This window comes from Triticum urartu, chromosome 4, assembly GCF_003073215.2.
Source record: "Triticum urartu cultivar G1812 chromosome 4, Tu2.1, whole genome shotgun sequence".
Classification (NCBI taxonomy): domain Eukaryota; kingdom Viridiplantae; phylum Streptophyta; class Magnoliopsida; order Poales; family Poaceae; genus Triticum; species Triticum urartu.
This window is the reverse complement of record NC_053025.1, coordinates 593,891,292-593,903,307: the sequence shown is the minus strand read 5'-3', so window position 1 is coordinate 593,903,307 and position 12,016 is coordinate 593,891,292. Positions and strand designations below refer to the sequence as shown.

General features: G+C 48.8%; 1 pseudogene; it reads left to right on the top strand.

The window, feature by feature from the left end:
- The first annotated feature begins 4,212 nt into the window (after positions 1–4,212).
- LOC125552980 lies at positions 4,213–9,998 on the top strand (annotated as a pseudogene).
- The last annotated feature ends 2,018 nt before the right edge of the window (positions 9,999–12,016 follow it).

Sequence of the window (12,016 nt, the reverse complement as noted above, 5' to 3'; positions counted from 1 at the left end):
TAGCGAAGCTAAAGTCTGTCCGAATCATGTTAGCTATTGCCGCATTCTACGATTATGAGATATGGCAAATGGACGTCAAAACGGCATTCCTTAATCGTTTCCTTAAGGAAGAATTGTATATGATACAGCCGGAAGGTTTTGTCGATCCTAAGAATGCTGACAAGGTGTGCAAGCTCCAACGCTCGATTTATGGGCTGGTGCAAGCATCTCGGAGTTGGAACATTCGCTTTGATGAGATGATCAAAGCGTTTGGGTTTACGCAGACTTATGGAGAAGCCTGTGTTTACAAGAAAGTGAGTGGGAGCTCTGTAGCATTTCTCATATTATATGTAGATGACATACTTTTGATGGGAAATGATATAGAACTCTTGGACAGCATTAAGGCCTACTTGAATAAGAGTTTTTCAATGAAGGACCTTGGAGAAGCTGCATATATATTAGGCATCAAGATCTATAGAGATAGATCAAGACGCCTCATAGGTCTTTCACAAAGCACCTACCTTGATAAGATATTGAAGAAGTTCAATATGGATCAGTCTAAGAAGGGGTTCTTGCCTGTGTTGCAAGGTGTGAAATTGAGCTCGGCTCAATGTCCGACCACGGCAGAAGATATAGAAGAGATGAGTGTCATCCCCTATGCCTCAGCCATAGGTTCTATTATGTATGCCATGCTGTGTACCAGACCTGATGTAAACCTTGCCGTAAGTTTGGTAGGAAGGTACCAAAGTAATCCCGGCAAGGAACACTGGACAGCGGTCAAGAATATCCTGAAGTACCTGAAAAGGACTAAGGAAATGTTTCTCGTTTATGGAGGTGACGAAGAGCTCGTCGTAAAAGGTTACGTCGACGCTAGCTTCGACACAGATCTGGATGACTCTAAGTCACAAACTGGATACGTGTATATATTGAATGGTGGGGCAGTAAGCTGGTGCAGTTGCAAGCAGAGCGTCGTGGCGGGATCTACATGTGAAGCGGAGTACATGGCAGCCTCGGAGGCAGCGCATGAAGCAATTTGGGTGAAGGAGTTCATCACCGACCTAGGAGTCATACCCAATGCATCGGGGCCGATCAAGCTTTACTGTGACAACACTGGAGCTATTGCTCTTGCCAAGGAGCCTAGGTTTCACAAGAAGACAAGGCACATCAAGCGTCGCTTCAACTCCATTCGTGAAAATGTTCAAGATGGAGACATAGAAATTTGTAAAGTCCATACAGATCTGAATGTAGCAGATCCGTTGACTAAACCTCTCCCTAGAGCAAAACATGATCAACACCAGAATTCCACGGGTGTTCGATTCATCACAATGTAACTAGATTATTGAATCTAGTGCAAGTGGGAGACTGTTGGAAATATGCCCTAGAGGCAATAATAAAAGCATTATTATTATATTTCCTTGTTCATGATAATTGTCTTTATTCATGCTATAATTGTGTTATCCGGAAATCGTAATACATGTGTGAATAATAGACACCAACATGTCCCTAGTAAGCCTCTAGTTGACTAGCTCGTTGATCAACAGATAGTCATGATTTCCTGACTATGGACATTGGATGTCATTGATAACGAGATCACATCATTAGGAGAATGATGTGATGGACAAGACCCAATCCTAAACATAGCACAAGATCGTATAGTTCGTTTGCTAGAGTTTTCCAATGTCAAGTATCTTTTCCTTAGACCATGAGATCGTGTAACTCCCGGATACCATAGGAGTGCTTTGGGTGTACCAAACGTCACAACGTAACTGGGTGACTATAAGGTATACTACGGGTATCTCCGAAAGTGTCTGTTGGGTTGACACGGATCAAGACTGGGATTTGTCACTCCGTATGACGGAGAGGTATCACTAGGCCCACTCGGTAATGCATCATCATAATGAGCTCAAAGTGACCAAGTGTCTGGTCACGGGATCATGCATTACGGTACAAGTAAAGTGACTTGCTGGTAACGAGATTGAACGAGGTATTGGGATACCGACGATCGAATCTCGGGCAAGTAACATACCGATTGACAAAGGGAATTATATACGGGATTGATTGAATCCTCGACATCGTGGTTCATCCGATGAGATCATCGAGGAGCATGTGGGAGCCAACATGGGTATCCAGATCCCGCTGTTGGTTATTGACCGGAGAGCGATCTCGGTCATGTCTACATGTCTCCCGAACCCGTAGGGTCTACACACTTAAGGTTCGGTGACGCTAGGGTTGTAGGGATATGTATATGCAGTAACCCGAATGTTGTTCGGAGTCCCGGATAAGATCCCGGACGTCACGAGGAGTTCCGGAATGGTCCGGAGGTAAAGAATTATATATAGGAAGTGCTATTTCGGGCATCGGGACAAGTTTCGGGGTCACCGGTATTATACCGGGACCACCGGAAGGGTCCCGGGGGTCCACCGGGTGGGGCCACCTGCCCCGGGGGGCCACATGGGCTGTAGGGGTGTGCGCCTTGGCCTACATGGGCCAAGGGCACCAGCCCCAAGAGGCCCATGCGCCTAGGGTTCAAGAAGGGAAGAGTCCCAAAAGGGGAAGGCACCTCCTAGGTGCCTTGGGGAGGAGGGATTCCTCCCTTGGCCGCCGCCCCCCTAGGAGATTGGATCTCCTAGGGCCGGCGCCCCCCCTGGCCCTCCTATATATAGTGGGGAGATGGAGGACTTCTCACCCCACGCCTTTGGTGCCTCCCTCTCCCTCTCCAACACATCCCCCCTTGGCGAAGCCCTGCCGGAGTACTGCAGCTCCACCACCACCACGCCGTCGTGCTGCTGCTGGAGCCATCTTCCTCAACCTCTCCTTCCTCCTTGCTGGATCAAGAAGAAGGAGACGTCACGCTGACCGTACGTGTGTTGAACGCGGAGGTGCCGTCCGTTCGGCGCTAGGATCTCCGGTGATTTGGATCACGTCGAGTACGCCTTCCTCATCCCCGTTCTTTGAACGCTTCCGCGCGTGATCTACAAAGGTATGTAGATGCAATCTGATCACTCGTTGCTAGATGAACTCATAGATGGATCTTGGTGAAACCGTAGGAAAATTTTTGTTTTCTGCAATGTTCCCCAACACCATCAGTGAAGAAGCATACCACAGACGGACAATGTCATCACTGACTCGGAGGCACAGACCGGCGACTTGCGCGTCAGTAATATACACTTTTGGCCGACAACGCTATCCACACCTGTAGCAGTGGCATCTACAATCAGACCCGTCAAAAATCCCTATACGTCCGGGCGGATGTCTCGGTCACAAAATTGCTGCCCAGCTAGGCACCCCATACCCAGCCCAAACAACCGGATTGTCTGGCAGCCCCCAAACCCAACCAATACATGCTGGGGATACCCCTTTTCGAAAGAAAAAAAAACAACCAATACATGGGGCGGATATTGGGAGGATTGGGCACGTCCGCCACGTCGGACTGACAGGAGGCCTCACCAAAACCCATCGGTCCACCAGACGGCTCCTCTGGTTCAGTGAGAATGCATTCATGGCACCGCTCCGGCGCTCAGGCCGAAGGGCCAAAACCGATTATTTAAGTCAGATGATGATTCTAACTTTAGCCCATCCCCATTCCCCTCCTCTCCCTCCCATTTGTGCCGCTACCACGACCCCGTCCGAGCACCACTCTGCTCCGACCTTGTCGTCTGCTGACCGCCATGGTCCGCACCAAGGTGACCTACTACAAGATGCTGACCCGGAGCGTCGGGCGAAGATCTAGACGAGGATGTGCGCTGTCGAGGCACGTCACTCGCTCGCATTGCAGACAACCTGCCTTCGAACTATGACTTTTGTTAACCCCATGTCCCCGTTTTGTTACTTGAACTTGGTTCTGCCACTAGATGCTTGCACGGTATAAAATACTGTCTGTTCTTTCATACTTGGACACAATTATACGAGATTCAAACAGGATCCTTGGGATAACATTTACTATCACTTTACTTACTAAGCAGCAAGCATGCTTAGATTGCTTGGTGCAGCTGAATGAATTTGAAGGTTCATGATATTTTCTTAATCATTTTACCATATTTCTGAATGTTGAATAAACAAATATGTGCACATAGAAGCACAGAGTGTTCCAAGTATCTTAAAAGCAGAATCTGTCTGGTGGTTGTGTTTTATGCCTTTTACTTCGTTTTCCCTGTTTGTCCTTTATTTCTCTCTGATCTTTATAATATATGTGATGGATAGATGGACAGAGTATTGACTCTTCCTGGACCATGCATGGTGGCCGTGCCAGTCTTACGAGTAAAGACCATTTACATCAGTTCGGTGGTTCTCGCTGCAAATAGTCCATTCTTTCTCAAGGTGATTCACATAATGTTCTGAGATTCATTTTCTTCTATGGTCAGTTCATATTTGCTAATATGCTTCATTCACCGTAGCTTTTCTCAAATGGTATGAAAGAGTCTGATCAGAGATAACATTCTTCCTTTATAACTTATCCTGGTTTTCTCTTTTCTGTTGTGATTTTGTTATTATTATGTAATCTGCACGCACTACACTTTTTAATATAAAACATGATTATTTGTGGTATTCTAGGGATTATGTCCCCGAGTCTCTGTCACCCCTTAGTTTTTTTTAATCAAATGGTTTAGTCTCTTTTCATCGTCGCCTTTAAGTACCAAATAGTTATTTTGTTTACTCTTTGTCTGCTGTATGGATAGCTTTCCTAGTACCGAAGGTGTACTGTAGTACTTTACGCACAAATAATCTGCCATTTAGTTTTTTATCGAACTGTTATCATAAATCCTTATGCCTCCTTGTTTTATTCTATTAGGAACAGAGGAAACTGTCATGATGGAGCTTTTGAGATTTATGTACACTGGAAAGTTGACAGCGACTGAGACTGAACCCAATCTTCTGCTCGACATCTTGATGCCGCCGATAAATTTGAGGTTCTTGCTTGCATGAGGCGTTGCAGCCAATTGCTCACAAACTTGCCTATGACCAGAGAGATTGCACTGCTCTACCTAGATTACCCATGCTCCACTTCAGTGGCTGCTGAAATTCAACATCTGACAGATGCAGCCAAGGAATTCCTCGCCAACAAATACAAGGTTTTAGATAAGTGAGTGACCACCATCTGATGGAGCCACTTTCTTTTCCTTTTTCGTGAAAACTATAGACATCTTCTCTCAAAAAAGAAAAGGCGTAGGCACTTATGCCACAAAATCTTGCATGAAAATGTTTACTCAAGGCATGATTTGTCTCATTCCAGATTCCCTCATGAATTGATGGACATGCCTCTTATTGGGATTGAAGCCATCTTTTCTAGCACTGACCTACAGATATCATCTGAAGATGCCGTATATACCTTCTTGCTCGAGTGGGTGTGCGAGCAATTCGTAGAAACAGAGGACAGGCACAAGATATGGAGTTCTCGTCTACTTCCGCTGTTGCGCTTCAATCATATGAGCTGGAAGAAACTCCAAGAGGTCCTGACATGCAGTGATGATTGTTGGATAATCAGTAACTGATCTTTACTAAGGGCCAAAGGCCATTATATATACATGTGTGGTAAAGTGCAGGAAACCCTTTATACAATGGGGATATAACACTGAGTTTGAGAGGAAAAAGCCATGTTGCGCTCGAGTCTGTGCCTTCGTGAAGAAGTCAACCAACTGTAACTCAGAGGGCACATAGTGAAGAGCGAGAGTCTGATCCTGCACAGCAGCACGCACAAAGTGGGCATCCACACCGATGTGCTTGGTGAGCTCATGCTTCACCGGGTCACGCGCAATACTGATAGCACCGGTACTGTCTGACAGTAAGGGAGTCGAGGTAGTAACAGATACACCAAAGTCCTCAAGTAACCACCGTAACCAGATCACCTCATCCGTCAACATAGCCATGGCTCGCAACTCAGCCTCTGTACTCGAGCGAGAAACTGCAGTCTGTTTCTTTGTCTTCCAGGCAATAAGAGAGCCACCGAGAAAAACACAGTAAGCAGACAGCGAGCATCGATCAGAGGGATCACTAGCCCAGGTAGCATCAGAGTAGGCCTGTAGCTCAAGAGAGCTGGAGCAAGGAAAGAAAAGGCGCTGAGAGATCGTGCCACGGAGATATCATAGAACACGGAGGAGGTGACTATAGTGGACAGAGGTGGGAGCTGAGACAAACTGACACGGGATGTGGACAGGATAGGAGATGTCAGGACGCGTAACAGCAAGATAGACAAGGCTGCCAACAAGGTGACGATGGCGAGTGGGATTAGGAAGAGGGTCACCATCAGAGACACGAAGCTGAACGTTGAGCTCCATGGGAGTCACAACAGTGCGCTCATCACCGAGAGTAGCGCGAGCAAGAAGATCCTGAATGTATTTTTCTTGGGAGATGTAGAAGCCATCAGAGGTCGAGGAGATCTCAATACCAAGAAAATAGCGCAACGGACCAAGATCAGTCATGACGAACTGGTCGCGAAGGCGAGCCTTAACAAAGGCAATGTAGTCAGATCATCACGGTACACAAAAAGAGCATCAGAATAAGCGGATACCTGCTGATCATAAGCATCAACTGCAGCATCATCTAGAGCCTTGGCGGCATCCCGGTCAGCCTGAGAAGCATCAGCAGCAAGGACCGGCGGCATTGGTGGGATTGGGCCACTGGCGCAATAGGACATGGCGGACAAGGGACCTCGCCAGAGAGAACACCCCACAAAAGAAGTCCACGCATATGGATCCGCATAAAGCCCACAAACTCAGCACAGTTGGTGCCATCGAAGATCACCGAACAGCGAGGAACAACAACATAGCCCGAAAAGGACATGTCGAACTCTCTGGTTTTTTTTGTTTTTTTGGAAGTCAACTGCACAAGACCCGATCTGGATCAGGAGAAGCGGCGGGGGCTCACGCACGAACGAGGCAGAGTCGAGAGGGAGGGGCGGACGTCCGATCCAGATGGGATCGAGAGCCAGCCCACCAGATCCTGCGGGCAAGGCGGAGCCGAGTGGATTGGGAGGCCACGGCTACACGGGAGAGGCGGAGGCCGCGCGGGGCGGAGGCCGGACGGGCACGGCAGCCCAACAGGCGCGGCGGCAGCCGGGCGGGCGAAGCAGCGGCAGCCGGGCGGAGCGGCCCTTGCAAGGCGGCAGCCGGACTGGGCAGCATCCAGTGGAGGGCGACCGGACGGGGCTGCTTCGGCTGCTTCTAGACGGAGCAGCGTCCAGACGAGACAGAGGCAGAAGGAGCCGGACGGGGACGGCGGCCTGTAGGAGGAGAAGCAGAGCCATGCCGGAGATGCAGCGGCCAGACGACCGGAGGCGAGCAGGCTAGGAACGAGATGCACGGAGTTGCGTCGTGCGGGGGAAAGAGGTTAGCCTAGCATCTGATACCATGTTGGATAATCAACAACTGATCTTTACTGAGGGCCAAAGGCCATTACATATACATGTGTGGTAAAGTACAGAAAGCCTCTTATATAATGGGGATATACCGAAAAGAGACTATACACATCTAATGATGATGATGATGATGTAGACAATGAGCAAACAAAGAAGCGTATTACCGATGCACTCTTGCACAAAAAGCTTACCCCGCACACGAGCAAGGTGCACTTGCAGCAGACACAGCAACCTGTTGTCAAGTTCCACAACGGGCCTACATGAGAAAACCCCTGAAAGTAGTTGAGTTCGATCGACCCCGCCCACAGGTTATTGTGTACCTGGATCTAACGCGCGAGGAGTGCTCCCGACTCTTCCCTGAAGGAGAACTATTCTCGCAATTGTTCCATCTTGCAGGGCAGAACTTGTATATCATGCCAACCTGTGAAATGGACGAGCAGAGTAGGCAATACAGCTTTGGCCTCTGGTTAGGGATCCATGACAAGCCGGAGGCCTCGGCATGTTTGACATTCAAGTTTGAGTTTGCTGCACGGACAAAATCGTCAGGAGAATTTGTGCGCAAGTTGAAGGATAAGGCTATCTTCACAGGTGGTTGCATGGAGGAATGTGGTGATCTTTTTGGCGTTCCATGGTCGACATTCATGGCCGACGACAGCCTCTTCATCGACGGGTTGCTGCATTTGAGGGCTGCTTTGACGGTGGTGAAGCAGCCTGGAGTACAGGCTTGATGATATATCTCACTCGGCAGTGCTAGGTCGCTTCAATGTGATTGATGCTTCCGAGGTCTTGTTTTATCATCTGGGTGCCTTAGTGATACTTTTACAATGAGAAAGTAGAAAATCTGTGCGCTAGGCACTTTTGGTCTGACTTGACAGTTTTTCTTGTCGAAGCGTGAGCCTCCACTACAGTACAGACCTGAATGCATGGCTGTAATCTGAGAGTTTAGTTAGTTGGCTGTGCGGTTTCGTTTCGATATTTCCTTGTCTGTGCTGGAAAAGGAGGCTTCGGTGCCTAATGATATAAGGAAGCTCTTACAATGTTGAAAAATCTGTGCACTTCTGGTCTGAGTTAACATTTTTTGTCTATGTTCTTTTTGCTCTGTATAGATTTGGCATTGTCAGCTCTGTCAATGTAGCTGGGATTTTAAGGCCGAGGAGCTTGCTGGGATTGTGCACAAATATATATGTACCGATGAATGGTGACTTTGGAATGTAAGATGCCTGCTGCGACGGAGCAAGAGCAAATAAGCATGAACTTGAAACCTGATTCAAACTCAAATGGTGACTGACAAACAACTGTCTGGATAAGTTGGTCGGCCGACAGTCCAGAAGGCGTGTTGCCCGTTGGAGAATGCGCCGCCGGAGCACCTGGAGAGCAGCCTCAACAGGCGGAGGAGCTGCTGTTGCTGACGGACGGCGTCGTAGTACAGAAGCTGCTGGATCCTGAAGGCGTAGGTGTTGCTCTGTTGGCTCGTGGTGGGTTCTTCTTCAGACGAAGGAAAGACCAAGAAGCCTGATGGTGTGTCAAGAATGAATCAGTGGCTTCCATGGGATTCCAGTTGTATCCGAGTAACTTTTATTATTGCAAGAAGAAGGGAAGAGGAGATAGGAACTGTTGCTGCTGCTGCTGCTGCTGACGGTGGCATTGTGGAGGGTAGCTGGATCCTGAAGCTAGCCGCAGGTGTGGTGATGACTGATGACACAAACTCTGAAGAAACCAAGACTGACTCGATCGATCGGTTGCACCGCAGGACAGCTGACACGTGTACTGTACGGTGACCTTTGGTTTGGCCTAGTAGGATCCGGCCATGTCTTGGATCGATCGGTTGATTTGATACTCATGCTCATGCAAGTTGCTACTGCTGCTAGTAAAATCGACGACCTTGCTGGATGGACGAGCTGTAAGTAATCCACTGGCTAACCACAGCTGCTGCGTCTCTGTCGGCGGGTCAAGAGCGCCAAGTTGACTATCGCATCGTATCGTATGGGTGGTGACTCGTCCACAAGAGTTGAGAACAAGTGCCAGGCCCAGCTGCGATGCGTCCGTCCGTGGCAACTGGCAAGCCACCTAGCAATTAACAATGAGTGTGTCTAGGTCTCAATCGACTCTCAGTCAAGTGACATGGTAGTATATAAGAAGAAAAAGGAAAAACCGAAAAGAAATTTTGTACGAATCATCATGCAAGATCAAAGGAATATAGTGGCCTGTTTGTAGCTCTGTACTTCAGCTATCACCTGCTGTAGCCCTGGCAAGGCTCTTGTTTCTGCTCTATGGTACCGCTGATGCATCCTGGTCTTCCAATGAATGAAAGCCTTTCCATCCTAAATTGGAATGTTCGTGGTCTTAACTGTCCGAATCGGCGCACTACCGTTCATGAGACAATCACCGCTACTTCTTGCAACCTTGTTGCCTTCAGGAAACGAAACTGGCAGCGGTTGATCCTTTCTTGGCTGCTTTCTTGGGTGGCCAACGACTCAAAAGCTATGCTGAGCGGCCAGCGGATGGAACCAGAGGAGGCATCCTCCTTCTCTGGAACGAAGACTTCATTAAGGTGGATAATATTTCCTTGGGCACCTTCAGCATCTCTGCTAGCATCACTATTGTCACCATTCTTGTTTCTTTCAAACTCACTTCGGTTTATGGTCCTACTAGAAGCAACCTTAAAGATGCTTTTCTCCAAGAGCTTGTTAGCCTCAAACCGCCACAGGGTACACGATGGCTGGTTACGGGCGATTTCAATCAAATCTACCGTGCAAGAGACAAAAACCGCGCAAACGTAGACCGCTCTCGTCTTGTGCGCTTCCGAAATGCCCTCAACTCATGTGAGCTAAAAGAGATCCACCTCCAGAACAGAAAGTTTACTTGGAGCAATGAGCAAGCTAACCCGACCATGAGCAAGTTAGATTCTTTCTTCTGCAATGATGACTGGGACGTCGAGTTTGGCTCTCACATCCTTCATGCTCTCTCATCCTCGCTCTCCGATCACTGCCCACTGCTTTTGGCTAGCGGCAAGGGACCAAGACGACTCAAGACTTTCCGATTTGAAAATTTCTGGACGAAGTTGCCCAACTTCAAGAGAATTGTCCAAGATGCTTGGAGCAAGGGAACAAGTCTCTCCGAGCCCTATCAAGTGCTCTTTCACAAGCTGAAAAGAACATGCCAGTGCCTCAGGCGTTGGAGCAAATCCATCTTCTCGAATCACAAAGTGCAGCTCCACATGGCCCTCGAGATCATCCTCTGCCTCGATGTGGCTCAAGAGACCAGGACACTCAGCTTGGCTGAATGGAATCTGAGGAAGGACCTCAAAAAGAAGGTGGTGGCCTTGGCGGTTCTTGAGCGAGCCAGGAAAAGACAATGTTCGAGAGTTAAGCTGCTCAAAGAGGGGGATGCGAATACCCGTTTCTTTCACATCCGCATCAACCACCGACGAAGGAAAAACTTCATCCACCGCCTTAAGCACAACAACGGTTGGGTCACCAGTCATGATCACAAAAAGGACATCATCCAGAGCCACTTTTCAAAAGCCATTGGGAAGCGCCTCCCGCGCTCCAAGGACTTCAATTGGGGCTGCATCCCGTCGTCGACTTGTGACCTCTTCGACCTGGGTGCCCTTTTCACCGAGGAGGAGGTCCGGGCTGCGATCAACGAACTTCCAGGGGACAAAGCTCCGAGCCCGGACGGTTTCACGGGAGTCTTCTTCAAGGAGTGTTGGGACATCATTAAACCTGACATCATGCTTGTTGTCAACAGTTTCTCCAATCTCCATGTCAACAATCTTCACTGGATCAACTCAGCCAACATTGCTCTCATCCCTAAAAAGGATGGAGCGGAGGACATCTCTGACTTCTGACCAATAAGTTTGATTCATGCAGTTGCTAAGATTATCGCGAAAATGATGGCCACTCGACTGGCCCCTCACATGCCCGAGCTGGTTTTCCAACATGCAGAGTGCTTTTATTAAGAAAAGAAGTATTCATGATAACTTCATGTATGTCCGCAGCTTGGCCCGTCGATTTCACCGTACCAAATCTCCAACCCTGTTATTCAAGCTTGACATCAAAAAAGCCTTCGACTCGGTCCGATGGGACTACCTCGTGGACTTATTGCGGCACCATCATTTCCCAAGTCGTTTCTGTGACTGGATTTCAGCGCTTCTTTCCACGGCCTCTTCCAGGGTGCTCCTTAATGGTATTGCGGGTGATCCTATCAAGCATGGTCGTGGGCTTCGGCAGGGAGATCCTTTATCCCCCTTGCTCTTTGTCCTCGCCATCGACCCTCTCCACCGCATTCTCGCAAAGGCCACCGAGCAAGGCAACCTCCACCCACTGCGTGGAAATCCGATTCGGGCATCCCTGTATGCCGATGATGCTGCCATCTTCGTTGCACCTATCAAAGAGGACATCCAGTTTCTAGCCTCGACGCTGAACTCATTTGGTGAGGTCACCGGACTTGTTACCAATTGCAACAAAAGTTTGGTTGCGCCCATTCGGTGTGCCAATCTCGACCTCGCTGGCATCATCCAGGCTTTCCCTGCCGTCCGGACCTCTTTCCCTATGCGGTACCTTGGTCTTCCTCTGTCGGTCACGAGGCTAAAACGCATCCATTTCTAATACCTCGAGGACAAGATTGCGGGCAAGCTCCCACCTTGGTCGGCCATGCACGTGGCGGCCCCTGGACGCATCATTT